A 25,140-nucleotide genomic window follows, 5' to 3' on the forward strand; every position below is an offset into this window, starting at 1 on the left:
GGACAAGTGTCCTCACCTTCCTGAGCCTCAGTTTCCTCATCTGTACAGTGAGTTGATAGTGTCTAAAACGCAGTGTCCTATGAATTTGAATCAAATTTAAACCATGGGAATAGAAAATGGTGAAGCCACTACAAAATCCAATTCCTCAAAAACCCTAACGTCCTAACGTGTTGATACCATTTAATCCAGCCACCCCACTTCTGGGCACATATCCCCCCAAATTGAAAGCAGAAACTCAAACTCATAGCTGTACAACCATGCTTACAGTGGTGCCATTTTTAATAGCCAGAAGGTGAGAACACCAAAGTGTCCAATAACAGAAGAACAGATAAACAAAATGTGCCCTATAGATACAATGGAATCTTATTCAACCTTTAAAAAGGAAAGAAATACACCCAGGTGTGGTGGTCCATCCCTGTATTCCAGTACTTTGGAGGCTGAGACAAGAAGACCATGAATTTGAGGACAGCCTCAGCAACTTGGTGAGGCCCTCAGACCCTATTCTAAAATAAACTTAAAGGGCTGGGACATATCTTGGAGGTAGAATGACCCTGGGTTCAATTCCTAGTACCCCTCCCCCAAAAAAGAAGTAAATTCTGCCACATGCTACAACATGGATGAATCTTAAGGACACTGTGTTAATAAGCCATTGACAAAATATGGCACATGAGGTCCCTAGAAGGGACAAATTCATGTTGACAGACAGAAGAATGGTGATTGTCAGGGGTTCAGAGGAAGAGGGAGGAGAGTGAGTGTTCAATGCATGGAAAGTTTCCATTTTGCAAGAGGAAAAGAGTTCCAGAGAGGGACACGGTGATGGATGCACAACACTACGAATGTACTTAACACCACTGAACCACACACTTCATGCTTCAGACAGTAGATTTCACGTTCTGTGGATTTTGCCACCATTTTTTAAAACCACAAATGAAAGCAGCCGGGAGAATGCCTGGCAGGTACTCGAGATGACTTATTATTTGAAGAGCGTGGTTCTGGTTTTTAACAATGCAGCATCAAAGTGAGTATTGTTTAATTGTTAAAATAATACAGTATGGAGGTAATAAAGGGAGTTAAAGAAGGAGAGACAGAGACACAGAACCAGAAAAGTCTGCACCACGACTTTGTCATGTGTGTGTTTGGATACCCTGGCTGGAGTGGCCCAAGTTCGGAAAGCCTGGGATTAGGATGGGGGGATGTACAAACACATACTTTTCTTGTGGCCACTGTGTAAATACTCGCTGGATGGCCTTCCCAAATTTGGTGGAAGGCCACGAGTTCTTTTTTTGTGTGTGGTACTGAGGATGATGGAATACAGGGGCATTCTACCTCCAAGCTACAACCCCAGCCCTTTTTAAAATATCTATATTCTTTATTTTGAAATAGGGTCTCACTGAGTTGCAAAGAGCCTCACTAAGTAGTAGCTGAGACTGCCCATGAACCGCGATCCTCCTGTCTCAGCCTCCCAAATGCTGGGATTGCAAGCATGCACCACCATGCCCAGCTTGCAATTTCTCCTAAGAGCCTAAATGTATGGAAGGCAGAGTGATGGAGGAGGAGTCAGGGCAGCCAGGACCCCTGCCCCTCCCTCCCAGACTTGGCGTCTCTTCCTGTAGCTCCCCACAAGCATAGCCTCAAAACTTTTTTCAGCTCCAGGGTGAACCTAAAAAGACGGCCTCAAAATGCTGATCCTGAGATCTGGTTCATGCTAGCTGGATTCCAGCTGTCCCTTTCCTCCTAGACACCTGCAAAGATCGGGAATGGGGAGGAGATGGAGGTTTCCTAGAGGCCTCAAGTCCCTGAGAAGACTTGAAAGAGCATCACACTTGTCTCCAGGGCTTGTTAAAAACAGAGTACTGGCCTCTACTCTGGAGCTTCTGGGGTGTGGGAAATTGCATCTCGGGCAAGTTCCAGGTGATGCTGATACTGCTGGGACTTCCGCACACCGCATGTTGAGAAGCACTGGGCTAGAGCCCTCTTACTCAAAGTGAGGTCCTTAGACCAGCAACATAGGTGCCATCTGCAGGTTTGGTGGACGTGCTGAGTCTGCGGCCTTTCCCCAGACCCAGGCCTGCTGAGTCAGAATTATGGCAAGTCCCCAGTAACTGTGCCTGCACGCTCTGCTAGTGAGAATGCAGTCATACAGTTGGGTCCCGCTGTATGACTGGCCATAATGGCATTTGTCAACCCAGTCTCCATATCCAGGGTGGTCCCATAAGATTGTAGAAGAGCTGACAATCCGTATTGCCTAGAATTTTTACTGTACTTTTCTATGTTTAGATATATAGATTCTGACCACTGTATTATAGTTGCTCACAGTATTTGGTATGGCGGCATGCTGTGCAAGTTTGTATTCTAGGTAGCGTATAGCGTGTGTGTATATAGGTTACCCCATGGAAGTTTGTAAGTCCATTCCATGACGTTCACACACTGTCAGAGTCACCTAGCCATGCATTTCTCTGAAGATAGCTCCATCACTAGATAACTTATACCTATAGCTGCTTTTCCTGCCTTCTGCTATGACCCTACCCCAGTCAGTGACCGTGATCCTCCTCACCAGGGAAACTTATCCGTGTATTTCCATGGCCCACCAGAGCTGGCCTACAGCGACCATCTACATGTGTCAGGAAAATGAGTAACTCTTATTACAGCCACAGAGGAATTCCCATGTGATACATTATGTCATGTTTACTCTAAAACCCCCTCAAAACCCACTTGATAGATGTGCAAACTAAGACTTAGGTAGATAACTGCTTCAGAAACACATAAAAAAGGCCATGAGCCTATTCAAGGTCTGGCTGGTGGTGTTTCTTGGTGCCAGAGCCTTAACCATACAGATGGACTAAGCTGGTTCCCTCCTGCGTCCTCCAAAATGAGTCTGGGACCATGAGGAAGAAGTTTTAGCTAAGGGTGGAACTGACTTATTGAACGAGTCTAAGAAAGCTGCAGGGTATGTCCAGAAACCACCATAGTCCAGGACCACAGTGCATGGTGCAACTTTCTGGAGAAGCTGGACAGCAGAGCACTCCTCAGCTGGGTCATCAGGCACCCTTGTGCTCTGGCGAGGCTGCGGTCATTCACACGGCAAATGGCTGCACTTCACAGTTGGCACACACGGCAACAGTTCCCCAGAGTTCCAGGAGCTCCTGAGTGGACTTGGTGGCCTGCCCAGCCTACAATCGAATTCCAAATTATCTGTCAGTTCTAAAAAGCTGAAGAGTTGAGGGAAGGCGAGTATGGGGGAACCTTTTAAAACCCATCTGCTCTTCCAGATAAAGAGAACCTCTGGGCAGGCTGGCAGCCAAGAATTTAATTGTATTTATTCTTGCTATTACCTTCTATTTAGGGCAAGGGATATTGGTATTCTATTTATGGTAGTGATATAAAGATGCCTTTGTGATAAATTCATTTAAGTTTTTAAGTGAGTCAATTTAAAGACAAGTAGTAAGTCAATAAAGTCAAGTTAGCAAAATGCAGGAAGTTAGAGCTGGAAAATGAATGAAGTTCATGTAATATCTCAGGCCAGCCTTACTTTTACCCCACAGCCATGTTGGCCCTGATAGACACAGGGCCATGATATGTCCTTGTGGAACCTCCATATTGAGTGAGTTGGTCCTCCAAAAAATACCTGGTTACAAAAATGATTTATCACTACATTTGAAAAATTGTGCAGCACTCAGCAAAAGAGTCCTCCAATGAAACAATTTTGTGGACAATTTAAGTAGTGTGTGCCACACTCCTCCAGAACAGGGTGGTCCTGCCAAAAGGGAAGGGAAGGAAGGTCCGAGAGTATCCCCCATCCCCTCCAACCCTGCAAGGTCAGACCCCACCTTCCATTCCCTCCGGAGCGCTCTGCTTCCCTTGGGTATCACTATGGATCTGGTGTGTGGAATCTCTGTCCGCTAGACTGCAGCTTGCCAAGAACTATCCCTGTTTTAGGTCTGTGCCACACTGGACTTCCAGCCTTTTGCACAGTGCCTGGAAGATAGTACATGTTTGTTTGAAAAACCAAAGGAAAACCAGGAGGGAGGGCAGGGAGAGAACGAGAGAGGCTTAGAAAGCCCCTTGTCACCTGGATTCTGGAATCATTTACATCTTTCTCTTCATGGCCAAGGAAGAAAAATTGGAGTGAGGTTGGCATAGCTCCCTGCAATTTTCTGATTTGAAATCCATTGAGTTTCATTTCATTTATAGATGAAGCCCACTTTTCTTTTCCCCCCAATTCCACAAAGAAAGAGCAGCCCACAGTTCAAGGAAAGACTCCTGGCAGACTGATCCATGGTCCTATACAGGCTTCATATACAGAAACCAGAGGACCCAAGAGATGCCGCCAGAATTGGGAATCAGGCAAGCTGGCTCCCAGGAGGCTGAGATCCAGCTGATAACAAGGAGATTAATAAGGGTCTGCAACCTCCTGGATCCCAGAGCTCAGAAGGAAGGTTTTAAATCAATGCTAGCCTGGCTGGCTTAATGGTACCTAATCTTACCTTTTGAAGCTCAAACATTTCAGGAGTTGAGATCAATTGAGATAAACTAAAGTAAAATGTGTTGACTTTTAGATTTTTAGTCTTCATCAGAGCCCCATTGTGTTTTGTTGTTTTTATTTTCTGCCTTGGAAACAGGCGGAGATTAGCCTCGTCCCGTCGGCATGAGGTGGTAGTGTATTTTTGTTCTCGTTCTTTTTATTTTTTTTTCATCTTGCACTAGATGTTTCTCCATGAGAGAAGGCTCCGTTTCTGCCCTGTTCATCTCTGTGTACTCAGCGTGCGGTGTCTGTAAATGCTCAGTAACTATTTCTCGAACACAGCATTTCAGCAAAACCAGTACGGACACTGTACAGTCAGCCAGTGTGCTGGAAGAGCCAATTTGTCCCCGATTAGGTGTAGAAGCTGTACCAGCAGTTACCCGGCACTCACAGCGCCCTGGGAGAAAAAACAGGTAGGGCTTTCTCCACCTGTTTCTGCAACAGTGACCATGTGCTTTGGTACAAAGTTGTATGGGTCCACTTCCCTGCACACAGATGCTTACAAAGTCCTGTACTAAATGCTGGCCACGTGCAAAGATGGACCCAGCACAGATAAGGTGCTCAAGGAGACTGGAGCCCTTGTGTCATGTTCATGGTGAGGAATGCGACTGCAGGTGACATGCAGAGATCCGGGCTTCCGTTGTAGACTCACCACCAACAGATCATTGCCCTTTCCTCACTGGACCTCCATTTTACCACCTGTGATACGCAGGTTAAATGAACCCAAAGATCTTTTCCAGCTCTGAAACCTCAGAACTGGGCCACTAGCCCTGTGAGTTTCCCTGCAGAATGAAGTTTAGAGTCAGTAGAAAGAGCTGATCCTTTTGCTCTGCCTCTAAAATGTCTCGCCCTGAAGTTTTAGAGCAGGGCAATAAATAGGTGCTGGACTATTTTCACCTGCCACCTTCTCTGCACACACACACACACCAAAAAAAAGAAAGGCCACTCTAAGCAAAGAGAAAGGAGGAAGACAAACTAACACACCAAAACTAACACACTGTGCATCCGCCCCATGCTAGGCGGTGAATTTGACCCTCATATCTCAGTGAAAATGCTGGATTAATGTGAAAGGTCAATAGCACTGCTACCCCTACACACACTCGGTACCACTTGGGGGATCTTTACTTACATTGGATTGGCATCCTGGATGAACGATGCTCAATATACCGTGTTTTAGAAAAGGACACAAGGGTGCAGAACTCGATGTCGCAAACCTATTGTCACACATAGCTAGGTTTGGTGATTTGGGAAGCCGTCTTCATTTGGCTAGCAGGAAAAGTTACTGTCACCAACAGACACCCTGTGTGTACGGCGTGTCAGCCTAGTATCAGGCCCTGGCTGCTGTTGTGAACCCTGACGTGCAATAAAAACAAAAGTGACAGTTGTGTGCTCATTGTCGGATGATTTGTGCTACAGGTACTGCAAAGGGGGGACCTCCACAGGGGACTGGGAACTACATTCAGGCAAAGGTGAAAGCAAGGCAGGGTCTGAAGGCTTCTCAGAATAGGATGATGTTGGTGATACATGGGAGGAGAATGGCCAGAAATAAAGAACCAGTGGGAGGTGCTGAAGAAGCATGAGCTGTCCTTGTGCTGATGACATGCCTTAGGCAGAGGTATGGAAGGCTGTCAAGGTGAAGGAAAAGGAGGTCAGAAGAGAGATCCAAGCCAGGAGGTCAGGAGGGAAAGACATGCGTGTGTGTGTGTGTGTGTGTGTGAGAGAGAGAGAGAGAGAGAGAGAGAGAGAGAGAGAGAGAGAGTGTGTGTGTGTTTGTGATGTCTTTGGTTTAACATGGAGTCCAAAGACCTCTCAAGAGTCTGTAACGGATTTCAGGAGATTCATGAACTCTGCAAATCATGGTCATTTTCTGAGACCTTGAAGTGCTTTGAACAAGCTTTGTGCAAACGTAGTACGTGTCTCTGGGAGGGGAAGGAGCTGGAAAGACTGCACACCACTAGTAGGAGCAGCAAAGAGACCCAGCCTGGGTGCATTGGAAAGACAGATAAAATTAGGGAGCTCTGGTTTCAGGAAAGAAATGACAACCCTTCAGCACTCCGAGGGCTATCAGCAGCACCTGGAAGAATGACTGAGCCCACTGTGGGTGAGAGAATCCAGAGTGGATGCTGTGCCTGCTGAGTCTTCTTGGTTTTAAGAGGACGAGTTCAGCTGGGCCTGGTGGCTGTAATTCCTGCACTTGGGAGGCTGATACAGGAGGAACACAGATTGAGGCCAGCCTCAGAAACTTAGACCCTGTTTCAAAATAAAAAGTAAATTAAGACTGGGGGTATAGCTCAGAGGCAGAATACCACTGCATTCAGTACAAAAGTAAGAGAGAGAGAGAGAGAGAGAGAGAGAGAGAGAGAGAGAGAGAGAGAGAGAGATCATCTATGTGGAAATGAAGACATTTAAAAACATCAAATCACCAATTTTTGGAGCGCATAAGGACATAAGAAGCCAGCCCTCCCATTTCTCTTTTATTTTATAGGTACAGAAACCAAGGCCCTGAGTTGAAAAGTGACTGTTCCACAGCCACCTAGGCAGTGGGCAACAGGGGATGAATTCATAAGATGATAACATTTAGAAGTGATTCAAGGCTGGAGGCAGAGACCTGAAGCCACTTTTGTGGGAGGTGGTAATTGCAGCCATTAATGTAGAAGAAACTCCTAGAGTAGGAAAGGCTCTGAGGGCAAGCTTTGGTCTTTGAGTTCACTCAGAGAGTTGGAAGCAGAGACAAGGACAGCAAAATCCATGGAGAAGGATGGCAGAAGGTCAAGGGAGAACCATGGACCACAGAAAGGAGAGAAAGAGGCAGGTGTGCCCGGGTCAGGCATGAAAGGAGGAGGATGCTCAAGGGCCTTCGACCGTCATTTGCTGCTTCCTGCTGGCATTTCTGGTCCTCTTTTTTAGAACAGATATGTGGAATGAGAGTCTAAGGAGAGGTCCCTAATGGAGAGGGGTAGTGACAACAGACTGGCCTGGCCAGAGGTTTGAAAAGGAAGGAGGCGCAGGTCAGAGGTGGAGGAAGGCTGGACACTGTCTGCATCCCCACTGTGACCCCAGAGCCCAGCCTAGTGCCTGTGACCTAGTAGGCACTCAATGAATGCGTGTTGATTGGAACTACCAAAAGGGAAGACAGAGGAACTCAGCTATAACCTACTTTCTTCTTGAAAGGGTTTAATAAGAAAAATAACCAAAAAAATCAAGTCAAAGTAAGCCCAGCACCTGCCACGCTGTGGATCCATATTCATGATCTCTCACTCTTCACAGTTTACACACTTTAAGGAGCGAGAAAACTACAGCGCATATTCTGCTAGTCGAGATAGCCCTAGGGATCACACCAAAGCCCCTGTTCTTCTTTTTTTCTGCCTCATTTTTTTTATTTTTACAGTATTATATTAAAAGGATATCTTAGTCAAGATTTCAGAGAGGCTGAAGCCCATTTCCCCCATCCCTTGGGAGAGGTCATTCTTGAGCATCTTCTCCACCCTTGTTCATAGCACTGTGTGTCCCCATATGTGTCACTTGTGAAGCCCGAGGTGTTTTGCGGAAGCATACAATCTGTCTAGGAAAACAGTTAAATCTCCCATCCATTTGCAGCACCCTGTGGTCACGTTGAGAAGTTGGCAGGACAAGACTTCCCTTTGCCTCTACAAGATTCTGTACCCCATACCCTCCACACACAGTCCACTTTACCCCAGCCTTCTCTTCTGAAATTTTCTACAGGAAGTTGCAGGAGATATGAGAAGAAAATGAGGCTCAGAAACAGCCCCAAACGTGCATCCTTCAGCAGCATCTTGAGCCATCGCCCCACAGAACCACTAACCCAGGCCCTGGGACTCCCCGGCCTTTGACTTTGAAGCCCCTACAGGTCCCCCACCTCATACTGGAGACGTCTGCTGATGTGCATGGCCACAGGAGAAGTGAAGGCTGGGGGCTACCTGTGCATTCCATCTTCTACCTCTCACCCGTGGGTGTTTAGAACAGAAACCAGCCACCCATCCTTCTGCACAGCCTTAACTTCCTGCCAGAACCTATTGAAAACATCCAAAGCATAGAACCAAAACCTCCAAGAGAGAGGGTGCAGGGGTAAGGTCAGAGGAGACAAGCTGGGGTGCCTCTGCACAACCTTTCTGCTTCCTCTGGCTCTGGCTGGGAGGCTTCTGGCATCTGTAGAATGGCCCAGGTACACTGCCTTCCTGGTCCTGCACTCTGGCTCCTCTTCTCAGTCTGCTCCTCCTATACCAAGTCTCAGTTTTGACTCAGGTTCTGAAGATACCCACATCCATGACTTCTGCACCTATTTCCCCATTGGGAGACAGTCTGTCATCACAGCCAAGCTCAGATCCTGCCTAACTAGAAATCTTGGGATACAATGCTTAACATCTCCCAGAGAAATAGGAGTAATGATAATGCCCACCTCATAGCGCTGTGATATAGGTAGAGGAGTGACCCCACAAGAAGACCTGCTGCCCTGTGATCAGGGCCCAGGCAGGAGGAACTCAATGCTCATTACCTCTTTTGACTCTGTCCATTTGAGAAGTCTTTCAAGTTCCTGCTCAAACATGAGATTCTAGCATCACCCTGCCCATAGCCTTGGGAATCCTCATCCCCATTCAACTCCCACCGCTGCTAGCTCCAGTGACATTTGAGGATGAAGTCACTTTCCATGCTCTTCACGAACATGGCTGGAGTTTCTATTTTCCACTCTGAGCTCCCACTCAGTGTCTTTTTCCAAGGCCACCTGGAAGCAGCTCACAGGGAGGACCTGTTATGAGCGGATATATCATGTCTCCTGAAGAGTTCAGAGTTGATATAGTTAAGTCATGAGAGTTGTAATCTCATTGGTAGATAAGTTCATTATAATGGATTTACTGGGTGGTAACTTGGGTCAATGGGTTGTGGCTGGAGACTGTGGGCCCCTGGGATGTGGCTTTAGGAATTAGGCTTGTGTCTTTGAATCCTCTTGCCTGCTGGCTCTCTTTCTCTCTGCTTCTGGACTCCATGATCTGAGAGCAGAGCCCATGTGCTCTCTATCTTTCTGCTTCCCACTGCCTTACATGAGATCCATAGACCCCAGCCTCACATAGACAGAACCCAGAATCTCTAAGAAATTGTGAGCAAATAAATCTTCCTTCCTCTAAATTGTATGGTCAGGATTTTAGTGTATAGCAGTGAGCATGTTGGCTGAGACAGGCCCCAAGGAGCAGAAGCCTTCCTCAGCCCTTGTTCCTCCCAGAGCCTTGGGATATTACAGAACATTAGGTGAGAGAGGTGGGGCTGATGGCTGACCCTTGAAGATACCTGCGTCCTCTTTCTCTGCTATCAATTGATTGATCAGCAAGCCCCAGCAAGAAAACAGCCTCACATTGTGTCTTAGGAAGCATGAAACTTTGAATTTCCTTTTCTGACACTTTTTTTTACTTTTTGAACATTACAAGGAGAAGGACTGTGTCCTGGGTACTCTGCCTTCTGCATACACTTGATTTTATTAGCAAATGTCTTGTCAGATATCACTGAAAATGAACAAGAAACTGGCATCCCTGTTGTATCCTTGGCTGCCTGCACCTCGAATGAGAGAGGCTTTTGGATTGGGGGGTTTTGTGCCAAAAGGAACATGAGCTAGAGTTTGCTATTTGATGGGAGCAGGTTCAGGGATCTTTAGAGTCCAGGCAGGTCAGATACATAAGTGAAACAGTTCAGTGACAGAAAATAGAGAGTAGTGTAGACTGCGGGAAAATGCACACACTATACACACACACACACACACACACACACACACACACACACACACACATCAGAGGATGCTGCAACTTCTCATCTCCAGCAATTGCTATGGCTCCATATTACTAGATCTTCTGGCTGTTCAACAGAAGCCAGCAATTAAGGTGTATCGTATAAGGACTAGTGTGTTGCTTTTAAAACAGTGCCTACTGCTTTTGAAAACGTTGGACATGATGCAAGCCCCCTGTGGTCAGGTCAGATGCGACCTAAAGCGGGCCACCAATAAACTCAAATTCAGTAAGTGAAGGATAGAATAAGAGATTCCTAAGCAAGGACTTGATATTCAGAGGCAGAACCTGTGGCTTGACGCACACCCCATAGAAACTGCACGTTGCTCTGCAGAGCTGGAAAGTAGACATGAGAAGTTTAGATGTTGAGGACGCAGGGGCAGCTCAGAAAGGGTCCTCTGTGCTCTGCTAAGGAAGCTGGATTTGGCTTTGAAGGTAGGGGGACCTCCAAGGGAAGCCTGGGGAGTAAAGGAGGAAGAGACACACTGGGCTGCAGTGGTCTGTATTGCAGACATGAACGGGGAGTGAAGAGGGACTGAGTCATGATCAGGGGTGAGGGCCGGGGGCTCCAGCACCTGCTCTCCTCATGTGTGTGAGCCTAAATCCAAAGGCTAAGGGGCCCTTGCGAGGGAATCAGGGAGTGTGGACATGCCCCTGATTCTGGAAAGTTCCATCCCCTGTGAGAATGCTGAAAGAGTAGGTAGAAGTGGGGTGTGAGGTGTGTATGGAGACTGCAAGGTGTGCTGGGAGCCTGGAGCCAGGGAGGAGGGATGCAGGATGCAGAGATCAGCAGTGGAAGTTTGGGTGTAGCAGGTAGATTATGCTAAAGCTGTGCTCTCAGCCACCCCTGTGTTCAGGAGAAGGAGCAAAGCGGGAAAGAGAAAGTCAAAGAAAACCTGGAGAAAGGTTCACCACAGGCTGAAGGAGCCTTGGGGGAGTTCGTGGCCAACTGGATAATTCAGGACCTTGATCAATTTCTTGGCAGAGCCGAGAGAAGAGACTCGGTCTGAGGCAACGTGTAGTTGCTCAGAGGGGCCATTCTACTTTAAGGGTCTCCACACAAGCGTCCTGATGGGGTTCTATTGGGTATAGTCCCACCAATGCTGGACACGCCCTGCTTGTCTCTCAGCCATGTGACTTTCAGATGTGTCTCTCATGTGAAGAGAAGATGGCACACACCTGTAATCCCAGTATCTGGGAGGCTGAGACTAGAGGATTGCAGGCTCAGCAATTTAACCAGACCCCCAACAACTTAGTGAGACTCTGTTTCAAAATCAAAAATTTTAAAAAAGGGCTGGGTAGAGGATATAGCCTGGAAATAGAATGCATCCCCCCAGGCTCACCACCATCCCCAGCATTGGCTCTACTGTGGTTCATGAACACCATTTTCTTTCCTCTACTGCTTTTGATGTATCCCTAAAGGACTGCACTCTTGAAAAGCAACCTTCCCAGAGCCAACTGTTCCAAAGGCGCTTAACCTCCTTTGAAAAACCATCATCTTCACAGATACAGCTGCTAGCATGTACATCTGTCCAGGGATCCCCATCTTAATTCCTACAACAAGACCTTGATACACAGAGAAGGACATCAAGACCAAGAGAGATCCAGGGCTACAAACCTGGAGCCCTCTGGAACTAAAACTCCAATCCCCTCATGGTCCCACCTGTCCTCCTTCCACCTTACACCAAGGTTTTCTGAGTGGTGACCATGGTGACCGAGAGACTGACCATTTCTTTAGGGCCAGGCAGGGTTAGGAAGGAGGCACATCAAACACCCCAAAGAATAGCAACTTCAAAGTCTCCCCAGCCCGAGGACCCTCTGGGGATTTTCTCAAAAAAGGCTGCAGCTCACGTTAATAGGGATGCTGTGTCTGAATGCAGGTCCGTCAAGAAGGGAACAAAAGACAGGGAAGAAAGCCAGGCTGAGCACGGAGGCCTTTCAAGTCCCTACCAGGCAAGTTCAAGAGCAAAGGATGGCACTTTGGACAGGAATTCTGCTTCTCTTTAAAGAGCATGGATTTATCCACACTACGCGACATGAATGAAATGAGAGGTTCCCGGGGCTGCCAACCTTCTGGTTAAGGGTTTGCAATAGAATATTTCTTCTAACAATAAAAAATAAGGGGGGGGGATGACAGCTGAGGTTAATGCTGTGTCGCAGCACAAGGCCCAGCGTTTTTCCAATAATAGACACCAGCTAACTTGCAATGGAAGACTGAGTGAATTTTCATGTGAAACCATTCCCAAGCAGAACTTGTAATGGCTGGGTCACATTGTGTCCCTATTCACATGGTATAAGTGAAGAGTCTAACCTGGATCTTTCCCAGCTAGCTCATCAAATGTCTAACAACTATTCATTGAGTCGTCTTTGCTTCCTCTTGATTCTCTGATACCTCCTTGATGGTGTGTTAAATTTTTACCTACAGCAGGTGAAGCTTTGGGCTAGCACATGAGATTTGGCCACACATAGCTCATGATTTAAATTCCTGGTCTACATGCTTTTCACTGGATGACCTTGGGCAAATTCTGTGACTTTTTTGTGCACTGAGTGGTCTACCTTTAAAATTGAGCGAGGACTAGGAAATCTAATATATTGGACCTCTGTTACAGTGCTTGACGCACGGCAGCACTCGAGCCAAAGAGGTCATTAATATTTTTAATTGGTCTCTTGGAATCTGTGTCTCCTTCTAGGGCAGCATTTTCTTCACATGCCTGTTTGGAACAAGAACAGCCACTTGGGATAATCACTCTTGGGGCAAAAACCTCAGTGAGAAGAGAGAAACTGATGGGTTCACAAATATGTAGGTAGAAAGATAGATGACAGATAGATAACAAGGTTTATGTTTGAAAGTTTTATTAAACCATCATTTCTTAGGAAAAAACTATAAAAAGTAATGCTGACCAAAAATCTTATTGTCTGGGAATATAGAAAAAATTCAAGATTTTTTTAATTGGAGAAACTTTGTCCTGGGAAACTGTAAGAATCAAAGAGCATGGGATGTTATGTCATTGTAAATGGAATCTTAAGATGTTGAGAAGAAATTATTTAGAATCATAGAGTTCCACCCTAACCCCTTCATTCACTTGGGATTATTCATCATTCCTCCTCACAGTAGCAGCCCAGAGCATACCCACAGAGGCTATTTGACTCCCCCTTTGTAAAAAGAAGATTTTCCCAGAGTCACCCAGTGAGCCAGGCAGAAGATACATATGGGACCCAGGAAACCCAGCTATTTTATCCAGGAAGAAGGAAGTGACCCCATTGTCCAACACTGCTGGAATTTGAGTAAGATAGCAACTGAGTAAATCCATTGCAACGAGCTCATACAAGAGCTCTCTGGCTAGAGTGATCGGAACTCACACCAGATTGGAATGGAACAAGCCGGGGGTGGGGTGAAGACAGAGACAGCCAGTGTAGATGAGTCTTTGAAAAAGCTTGTGAAGTGCTGGTTAGAGACAGAGAAATAACTGAGGGGGACATGGAATTCAGGCAGAGTAGTTTTAGATTAAGTTAAGATTAGTGTGCATAAACTTATACTGGGTGTGAGCCAGCGGCCTGACATAGTAATTAAGAGCTGTGCCCTTGAGTCGGCCTGCTGCGTTCATGTCCTGGCATCCTGATCACTAGCTATTTACTGCCAGAAAAGTTTTTCACCTGCTCTATAGATTTTTCTCATGGAGAACTGGATAATCATTCCTGCCTCATAGGAGGTGCAGACGAACTATTGCCAGATCTGCCATGGCACAGATCTATAATCCTAGTATTTGAGAGGCTAAGGCAAGGGGATAGAAGGTTCAAGGCCAGCCTCAACAACCTAGTGAGACCCTCAGAAGTTTAGGAAACCCTTTTTAAATAAGAAACAAAAAGGTTTATGGGGTATAGAATGTTCCTGGATTCAATCTTCAGTACCAAGCAAATAAATAAACAAAAACATTTGTGGAACAGAGCCCAACCTTCATTAGGTTTACCCTCTTCCTCTCCAGGTCATTATTCCAGTAGGCTAAATGCTCTTCTTTACAAACGAGGGATACCTTCAACCTTTTTTGCATCATGTCTTCTTTCAGTTGTACTGTCTAGAGCATACTGACTGTGCAGAAGATATGCTCCCATGGTAATACTGAAATGCTAAGGACCCAGACCTCTGCTTGGCCACAGTGTGGGGGAGGGTGGTGAGGCTGGATGCATGGGGCAGTAAGAGCTGGGTGCAGGGAGCACCTTTTGCAGATATGACCGGGATGAGATAGCAGGTCCAGAGGCTCTAGCTCACTATAGAGCGGGGAGTTAGAGAGGAAGGGAGCAGGAAACTCAGGAAAGGCTCTGTGGCCTCAGAGAAGTCTTCTCCCCAGCTTCTCATCAGCTCCAGCTCAAGTGACAGCATGTACATGTATCCCCTTTGAGTTTTAGCAGCTTTAGTTTCTGGGTCATTGAGTGGTTGGGATTTTCTAATGCATCTTAGATATCTATATATGAAATATGCCTCCAATACAAGATGGGTATAAGTTGGATGACAGGTCTCGTGTGAGTTGGTAGTCCCAGCTTATCTTTCTTCTTTTCTCACTATAGTAGTGTTCTTGCTTGGATGACAAATTATATTGTCTTCTCTCTGCTTATAGGGGCCCCACAGTGTTGAGAAAGAAGAAGGATTAGGACTAAGCATGGTGGGAAATTATTTTGGCATCTGAGTGACTTGTTTACTTGCATTTTGATGTGCAGATGCCTCTAAGTACTTTTATATAAAGATTGGGGAAATTGGCTGGAACATAATCAAAGCCCTAGGTTCTCAGGGAGATGTTTTCTGAAGTCAAGCAAAGGGGAGAGGCAAGAGTGAACTGGTAGTTTTTTGTACACCAATAAAAGTTGAAAATAAGCAAGTTTGCTAAAATCAAAGCAAATGGATAAGTCATATTGAGCTAGTATTTAAGTAAAAGATGAAGGAATAGGGAGAAAAGTGCTGAACAATCAATAGGGAGAGCTCAAGGGTCTGAAAGACAGACAGCCATGAGCTCTCTGAGTTGGCATCTACAGTCCCCCAGGAAGCCCAAGGCCGGAGATTTCTACTGTTGTGCAAACACCACTGTCAAGGCTGAAACCTGCACATATCTCCAGAGTGAAGAGTTTCATTACAGTGAGTTGCAATGTAGGAAAGTGAGTCCCAGCCACTGCTGAGCACATCAGAAAAGTTTTTAGGCCTGACCCGATGCATAGGAAGTTGCATGTGGGGAACCAGCAGAGAGAAACTGGTACTTGGTATGGATATCACAGAGAGTGAACCTAAATTTGGTGCAAATGCCATACTAGGGTGTCACTTGCTTCCTGTAAAACCAGAGGCCATTGCAGAGGGTCCAGTGCTGTCCACTGGGTCTTTTGGACATCTAGAAGTAGCTGGCCAGCTCAAGCTCTCAGTGGTATCAACAATGGTTCTTGCACTGGTTATGGGCTGGCAGTGAGGAGTTGATGGTCTTCTCTGTTGGACCTGTAACTTCAGGAAAGCTGCATTCAATGATAAGGATGTCCTCAAGGGGAAGTGTGGCAAAGATGTCTCCTCTATGGAGGATGAGGAGTGTAACATTCCTCCCATCCTATAACAGAGGCCAGCAGTGTTCTATAGCTCATGGGTCAAATCCAGCCAGCTCCCTGTTTCCTGTGGTCCTCAAGACAAGAAAGGGGGAAAAATAGCATTCATATCCAATGTCTTAACAATATGTTGTACAACTGTTCTAAATCTTTTCTTTTATTAGCAGATGTAATCTTTCCAACAATGCTGTAAAGTAGATACTGTTATTCATTCTGTGATTGCAGAAATAAATGGAAACTTCTAGTAGGTCTGGGAACAATCTAAGATTATCAGCTAATGAGCTTACCTAGGATTCAGACTCAGGGACTCTTATCTCTGAAATTGCTTTATGAACCTTGGTCCCCACATGAAAAGATCTCCAACACTAAGAGTTGAACCAAGTTCGAAAGAGAGTTCTAGTGCATTCACAAGAGGGAAGCTACCAGTGTCTCAGAGAATCAAGAGAAGACTTAGTAGGAGAGTGAGGACACCTTTCCATCATGGTGACAAGAACAGGAACTGAGCCCCAATTAAGCAAAATCTTATGGCCCCATTTCATTCTTCTTGTTATAAATTTAATAAAATTCTTGAGTAACAAATAATTGTACCCAATTAATGTCACCAATGAAACTTACGTGGAAATGTTTCTCCCTTGTTACTTAAGGATATACATATATCACTAATTTCTTCTTCTGGCTTATAACAACTAAAATACCTATTGCCTGGTTGCTTTATTTTGTTTTGGTTTTTGGTGGTATTGGGGATTGAATCCAGAAACATTCTACCTCTGAGGTACATCCCAGCTCTATTTTTGTTTTTTACTTTGTGACGGGGTCTCACTAAGTTTTTAAGGCTGACCTCGAACCTGTGATCCTGCTGTCTCAGCCTCTCAAGTACTGGGATTATAGGAATTCCCCACCATACCCAGCTCTGTCATATCCTGGAGGAAACAGAACCTTGGAATGTGGTTGGAAAGGCCAGCTATAGTTTTAAGGTAGTGAATGGCAGGGACACAATAGCCTTCAGGTCATAGAGTTTGGAAAGTATGACCTTGAACTTTAAATGGGAACCCCAGCAGACCCATCACCACAGTCCATCTGGTAACAAGTTCAAGTCCTTCATCCAGGACTACCCAGTGGTGACTGCCAAAGATTCTTTGGACTAGGATGACCGGGAGATTTGGCAGAAAGTCTCTTTCAATGCTGGTCATCCCGGGAGATTGGCAATCATCTCACTATTACGAGCCCAAAATAAACTAGGAAGACTATAGAGGAGGACTCGTGCCTCCCACTCACAGCCGGCAATGAAATTATCACCACCAACCTCCTGGTGAGGGTCTGCTCTGGATCAATTGAGACAAGTTCAGGCAGCTTCTCAGCAGAATATGGGCAGCTGAGCTTAATTTGCTGACAACAAATCCAGGAAGCTTCTAGTCAAGTAAGCTCCAATGTGTGAGACCTCTGCTTTTGTTCAAACCACGGGTCCTTGGCTCTGTGCACTAAGCAGCACGGCTCTCCCCTCCAAAGAGCATTTCCATGCTCTTCTGCCTCCTCAAACTATCTCACAAAATGTCAGGCTTTCAATGTCTGCTCCTACGTGAACGAACCTTGAAAACATGATGCTAAGCAAAAGAAGCCACATGCAAACGGGCAAATATTATGAGTCTGCTCACAGAAAATGCCCAGAATAGGCAAATTCAGAAAGATCAAGGTTAGAGCAGAATCAAGGTGACAGAGACAGCGTGTAGCAGGAACGTTGTTTGATGAGTACCGAGTCTCTGGTGATGAAAAGTTCTGGAGACGGATGGCAGTGATGGCTAAACAATATAAATGTATTTATGGTATTGAACTAACTGTACACTTAAAATGGTTATAATGGTAAATTTTATGTATATTTCACACAGTACAAAATTAGGGGAAAAATCTCTAAGACAGTACAACAACAAAAAACCTTGACCATTGTAAATAACCCTAGCTCTGTTCATGAGACACACCCCAACTCATCCTTTGCCTCATTTTTCTCTCTGCTATGAGACCATATAGTTACATATATTTATTTATATTTTGTTATTTTATCTTTTTGTGTGCCTGTGGGATGCACAAATTGAAAAAAGCATCCAGTGTCTTCCCCAAAATGTAAAGAAAGAGCCATCTGCAAGCCCGTGAATTGTGCATTAGTTTAATCTTCTACTCTCAAGACTAATCAACTGTTTAAGTTGGGTCCAGACTCTTAATTAAAGCTGTCAACTTCTGGAAAGTTCATTTCTGAACCTAACTCTCCAGTGAGAAACTGTGAACGTGGGGAATTCTAGCACAGCTAGACAGTGACCATTTCCTTACCACAAGGACAAGTACATGTGTGTCAGAACCACACATCAGCCAGGTGTGGTGGTGCACACCTCTAATCCCAGTACTTGGGAGGCTGAAACAGAAGGATTATAGGTTGACAGCCTCAGCAATTTAGCAAGACTCTCAGCAACCTAGTGAGATCCTGTTTCAAAATAAAATGGGCTTGGGGTGTAGCTCAGATGTAGAATGCCCCTGGGTACAATCCTCAGTATCACAGAAGAAACCCACAATGTACCCCACAAATGTATACATTTATAATTTGTTGATTAAAAATCACTACAAATAAAAAATTTTAAATAATTGGGCTCAGATGGGCTCAGAAATGTGGTTTTGGGGTTTGCTAACTGCTTTTCACGGAAACAGATCCAACTGTGCATGGTGGCATTGTGTTTTGCTAACATACCATCTTCATTTATGTCTTAGTTTACTGCATACACTATACTAGGAGGGAGTAACATGGGAAGGAAATTGACATTATAAGATGTAGACCTTTAAAGTGGATAACCTCTGTCATCAGTATGGTTGAAAATGTTGTAGAAGGGTCAAATGGACAGTTGTTATTACGAATATTAGAGCTTGTTTTATAGAGACCTTTATAGTGTTCAAAATGCCTCCCCTATATATTTTCTGGATGATCTAAGCATCTATGTGCCCATGGTTTCAGCAGTTTGTGAATTATCTTTAGCAAATTTCTCTTACCTGATCATCTTCTTTCACTCAACCAAGCAGGTATCAGCTTATTTTAATAATATTTGAGGCTAATTTTATTTTTTTTAATTTTGTTTTATTGATGCACTAGAGTCTCACATCATGTTGTGAATCATGTTGACAGTAGCATATATTCACACACTACTTGGTGTCCTTCCAACCCGCCCCACTTCCCCTTTTTCCCTCCCTCCCAATACTGAGTGTCCAGGTTAGCGATGTTATATTCACATGTATAAACATGCAAATGTAGTTTTTCCATTAATTAACCTCAGCCTTCTTCCTCCCCTACCCCTCCTTTCTGGCTTTGCTAAGGTTTCCCCTTCATTATCTGGAGTCCCTCTGGTATCCCTAATACTCCCTATATTGAGAATATTAGAGAAAACATATGTCCCTTCTCTTTCTGTGCTTGGCTAATCTCACTTAACATAATGTTCTCTAAGTCTTTCCATCTCCTTGTAAATGACAAATATTATTTTGTTCTTCTTTATTGCTGAGTAGAATTGCATTGTGTATATTTCCCATAATTTTGCAATTCATTCATCTGTTGATGGAGACCTAAGTTGGTTCTGTATTTCGGCTATTGCGAATTGTGCTGCTATGAACATAGGTATGTATATGTTACTGTAGTTCTCTGATTTCAACCCCTTTGGAAAGATACTCAGGAGTGGTAGAGCTGGATCATATGGTGGATCCATTCCCAGTTTTCTAAGGAATCTCCACACTGATCTCCATAGCAGCTGAACTCCCACCAAAAATGTAAGAGTTCCCATTTCCCCACATCCTCACCACCATTTGTTATTTGACTTTTTTATGCTTCCTACTCTAATTGGGGTTAGATGAAATCTCAGTGTAGTTTTGATTTGCATCTCCCTGATGGCTAATGATTTGAACATTTTTTCATGAATCTAATAGACATTTGTATATCTTCTTTTGTGAAGTATCTATTTAATTCAGTTGCCCATTTCTTAATTGGGTTGTTTGTTTTTCTAGTATAGAGTCTTTTGAGCTCTTTGTATATTCTGGATATTAGTCCTCTATCATTGTGGTAGCTGGTAAAGATCTTCTCCCATTCTGTCAACTTTCTCTTTAGATTCTTGATGGTTTCCTTTGATGAGCAGAAACTTTTTAGTTTGATGGCATCATACTTGTTAATTCTTGTTTTAATTTCCTGTCCTTTGGAGGTCTTGTTGAGGTAGTTACTACCTGTGCCTTTAGCATGATATTGGCACAATAACAGGCACACAGACAATGGAACAGAATGGAAGATACGGAAACAAAACCACACACTTATAGTCAATTGATCTTTGACAAAGGGGCCAAATTCCTATGCTGGAGAAAAGACAGTCTTTTCAACAAATGGCGCTGGGAGAACTGGCTATCTGTTTGTAGAAAGATGGAACTAAATCCTTACCTCTTACCGTGCACAGGAATCAACTCAAGATGGATCAAAGACCTGGAAATCAGACCAGAGACTGTGAAGCTATTAGAGGAAGACATAGGTTCAACACTCCAACATATCAGACAAATTTTAATTAGAAGAAAACACATCCCTTGTCAATTCATGTGATTCATTCTATAGCCAAATATCTGTAGTCTCTATATATAGATATGGATATGGAAAGATATAAATATTATATACAGTACTTATAATATGTGAAATATTTTATTAGTGTAATGTAATTATACACCATAGCATATAATTACATCATAATGAGATTCAAAGTAATACAAATATACATGTACACAACCCTTGGTGTCTAACGATGTCTTCCCTGTCCTATGGATAATAGTATGGACACAATCAATATACTGAAAAAGGGACACAGACTTTAGAAAAGACTTTGAAGACAAGTGTCATCTAATGTTGAAGTTTGACTTGATTGACTGAATTCCAGGTAGACAAGGCACTGTGAAGTCTAAGAAAATGAACAAGCGGAGTCCCACCTGTTTTAATACAAGTTTCACTATCATTTAGGCATCTTAAAATGGATTGTTATACTCTCTGATCCCTGGAGGGGATAGCACAGCAAGTTCTGGGAGCTACACAGGGAAAACTGGGCCAGGTCAAAAGGCAGAGGGAGAGGGAAATGGACAGGAGCTTTCCTGACATTTCCAGAGGCAAAAACTGGCAAGGCCGGGGGAGCAGGCTGAGATTTAGCTGGCTTTAATCGTGTCTGTGGGTTGTGGGGCTTGGGGGCTGCCCCTCAGTCATCTGGTGTCTGGTGCTGGAGTGACTGGATCAGGGGCCTACGGTCCCTGAGTGAAAGCCCCATAAATGAGGAGGTGGGGTATGGGTCCTCTTGGCTAGACGGGAACACGTCCAGGAAAGTTCTTTACTATCTCTAGGAATTGGTTAGACCTGGGAGGTCCCTCCAGGATCAGCTAGGCCCTGGATGTCAAAGCATCAGAACTCTTGAAAATAAAATACATGGGTAATACCCACCCTCGAGGGGCTTACACTATAGTAAAAGGAGCAACAAAGATGCTAAAAACTAAGATACAAGGCCAGGCCTTGGTCTCCTTTTAGCTGTAAGAGGAGAAGCGTAGACTATAAAGGGCAAGAGTTCTTCAAAGCACAAAGAATAGCTACATTACACAGATGGCTGTCCATCCCCAACCCCACCAATAAGACAACATCTCCACCCACATGTCAATAGAGATGAGGTTGGAAAACGCTGAGTTAGAAAATAAAGAATATAAAAATATAGAGCATAAAAATATAGAAAGTTATGGTACCTAAAATCTAAGGAATTTGGGGTACCCAAGTGAACAGGCCTTGTGATGTACCCTGGGACCTGGCCTCAGTCAAGAAAAGTGAAAGACTGGGGGCCTGTCATTTGCAGGGGGTTTGGTCCTTCCTGAAGCTGCTGTCAGGAGTGGGACAGTGAGGGAAGACAGTGGTTCAGGCGTACAAAGTCTCAGTTAGATAGCATGGATATGTTTGGTGATGTACTGTACGGCCTGGCGATAACAGTTAATAATACTGTAATGGACACTTGAAAATAGCTGTCAGGTGGATCTTCAGTGTTCACACACACACACACACACACACACACACACACACACACACACATACACTATGTGAAGTGATGGACATGTTAATTCACTTAATTTAATTATTTCACAATATGCATGTATCAAAACATCACCTTGTACATCATAAAGACAGTCAGTCCTTAGTATTTGTAGGTAATTGACTGCAGGACAGCCCACCAGCACCCCTGCAGATACCGATTTCCATGGATGCTAAGAGTCCTTGATATAATATGGTGCAGTATTGCATATAACCTACACACATCCTCCCATGTACCTTAGACCATCTCACTTGTGATACCTAATACAATGTAAATACTTTATTAATAGCTACTCTATTCATATAGCTTTATTCTATTGTTTAGGGAAAAAGAAAAAGTATGTTTATGTTCAGTACAGATGCAATTTCAAAACTGATTTTGATCCCAAGATGGTTGAATCCGCAGACGCAGAACCCACAGACACTGAGGGCTGACTGATATGTGATTTCTATTTGTCAGTTATACCTTAATGAAGTCAGTGGAGAATAGAAGACTCAAAGAGAAGAATGAATCCTTGTCCTATCCCTTAAGCTCTTCTCCATGAGGACAAGAACTCTATGTCCAGCTTTGCCAGACCCCCAAACATAATATTACCCCATAAATCTTTATCGAATTATTTAAAAAATTAAAGTAGGTGCAGTGCTATCTTCACCCAAAGCCCTTGTAGACTTGATAAAAGACACCAATATGGGTGTGTTGAGATTTGCTTTCAAGCAGTCTGAGATTTTTATGAAGTCAAATTTGTCTATATGCTCTACAATTTTTTCTTCGTATCTTTATGAATTTAAAAAGTTCTTTGCATGCACTCCTCAGCCCTTATCAAAGGTTTGATAAATATTCTCTTCCTTTTTTAATGAATTTCTTATGATTTCCCTTCTTTAAATATTTAGTTATTTAATGCAGTTCCTTGCAGAGGCTCTGGTTCTTTTGATAATGTAGATGCTTTTTTATTTCTATAGTAAATATTTTTGTATTAATGGTTTTATAGATTTTTTTGGTGGTACTGGGGTTCCTTGAAGTCCTTCTACCTCTGGGCTACACTCCCAGACCTATTTTTTATTTTTGAAACAGGGTCTCTTACGCCAGCGCGGCTGGCTTCGAACCTGCGCGATCCTCCTGTCTCAGCCTCCCAAGCACGGGGATTACAAGCGTGCGCCGCCACGCCCGGCCTGGTTTTATAGATTTTTTTAAAATGAATAAGTATCTATGATGTCAAACCTGTGTTTTCTGGACAATATTTTTTAGGATTAGGGCAAATGTTTAAAGATGAGTTTATTTTAAATTTTAAGTAGATAATGATATATGTGGGTGATAGGTCTGGAAAACTGGTGATTGAGGTGTGAAAATCACTAAAGTTTAAAAAGCTCTGGCTAAATCCATTTGAAGCTTATTTTGCTGTTCAGAATAGGACATCCAACTGATTAACTCCCCTCTCACCTAAAATTGTTAACCGACTACTTCTAACCAGTTAGTAAGCCCATCTTTGACAACTGTTTTAAAAATAATACATCAATTCTTAGCTGGAGCATTTATGGGCAATCTCTGTTGTTTCATTAACCATTTATTAGATTTGACTATCACTGTGATTTTAGTTGCTGTGCCTGGCTTGGGTACATGGCCCAGCAGGTCGCCCCTTCACACAAGCAGGGCTGATCCCGAGGGCTGGGTCCAGGTGGGAGACAGAAGGACAGGATGTGGGGAGCAGGACACCAGCAGAGTCCTCAGGCCCAGTCAACTACAGTTACAGGACCAGAGCTGGCTGGACAGTCTCAGACTCCATATTTAAAGAACGAGAACTCTACCTCCCCAGGGGAAAATGAAGAAGGACAAAAAGTAAATGCTAGACATTAAATTCAAATAAGAAGAGCTGTAGTACTCTGTATCATTAAGAACTAAATTGAAGAGATAAAAATTGGGACCTGGGATGAGACACTGGGTAAGTCCTAACACTCTTCCTATTGTCCAGTCATCTGGCTGTGAAATGGGAGAGTACTGGCTGCTGTCAAATAATAATGAAAAGATATTTCAATATATCAGAATAAATGTATATATTGACACAATATGACAAACATGTATATATATATATACACACACATTAATAATGGGGAAAGCAGATAGACAAATCCAGACTTAAAACCAGCGTAGATAGATAGGTCTTAACTTTCCCCCAAGGAATTCTCATTTAATCACAGTGTTCCATCAAATGCATGGCTTTCCAGAGATTCTAATTGTCTCTTTAGAGTGTACCAACACCTTGACTGAAAAGCTCAACAGAACTTAAACACATGAGAAAAGTACAAAGTACTTCCACAAAACACACATCCTCTAAATCAGTGAGGAACTTTGCTTTTAATTATTAAAGCGAATTAGTCTTATATGCAGCTTTTCTAAAACATACATAGGACACAAAGTGGGGTAGCAGGGGTACCTCTATTCATCCATCCCCCAGCCCCTGTGACAGAAAAGCAGGATGAAACCTTGTGACCAGACAATGCAACTTAGCAAAACTGAATAGAAAGTGGGACTAGAAAGGGTGGTAGAACATCTTTACTCCAAAAGCTTACCCTCCAAAGGAAGGAATAAAGGACCCATTACCCACCAGCTTCCTCCTGCCTGCAAAGTGACACCATTAACATTATTTATCCTGACACGAAAAAGCAAACTGTTATCACATTTGGCTAGAGACGCTGTTGAGCTAATCTTGCTACCGCTGTTGAACTTCTTGTATCTCACATTTGAAGAAACTATAATGGGCAACATATTCTTACCAAGTATGAATGAAAGCAAGAGAAGATAGTGAGCAGATGCTGAGTCATACTGAGTCAGGTGAAAACACACTGGGTCATGCTAGAGCTAGTGCTGAATCATGCTAGAGCAGGTACTGGGTCACGCTAGACCAGGTGATGAAACATGCTAAATAATGGCCCTAGAGGAGATGCAAAATCATGCTAAGGCAATTGCTGAGCCATGCTACCAAGTGGAATTAACCAGGGGAGACTAATCCCAAGGGGGTTTATTTCCAGACCCAAACGGGAGCCTCAAGGGGAATCTTGGTACTAATTAAAAGTGTTCATGTGAGAAGCAGGGCTGTGCCTAGGAAGCCCAATTCCCTGCAAAATACTTGGGCTATGGCTGGAACCAAAAT

The 25,140-nt window shown here is 44.0% G+C and overlaps 1 protein-coding gene across 2 annotated transcripts in view; it reads left to right on the forward strand.

Moving 5' to 3' along the window:
• Nucleotides 1–25,140, forward strand: part of ST8SIA2 (ST8 alpha-N-acetyl-neuraminide alpha-2,8-sialyltransferase 2) — a gene marked incomplete at both ends in the record, with an annotated part of 66,311 nt that overhangs the window by 11,257 nt on the left and 29,914 nt on the right. The window lies entirely within an intron of this gene.

This window comes from Muscardinus avellanarius (genome assembly GCF_963383645.1).
Source record: "Muscardinus avellanarius genome assembly, chromosome: 3".
NCBI lineage: Eukaryota > Metazoa > Chordata > Mammalia > Rodentia > Gliridae > Muscardinus > Muscardinus avellanarius.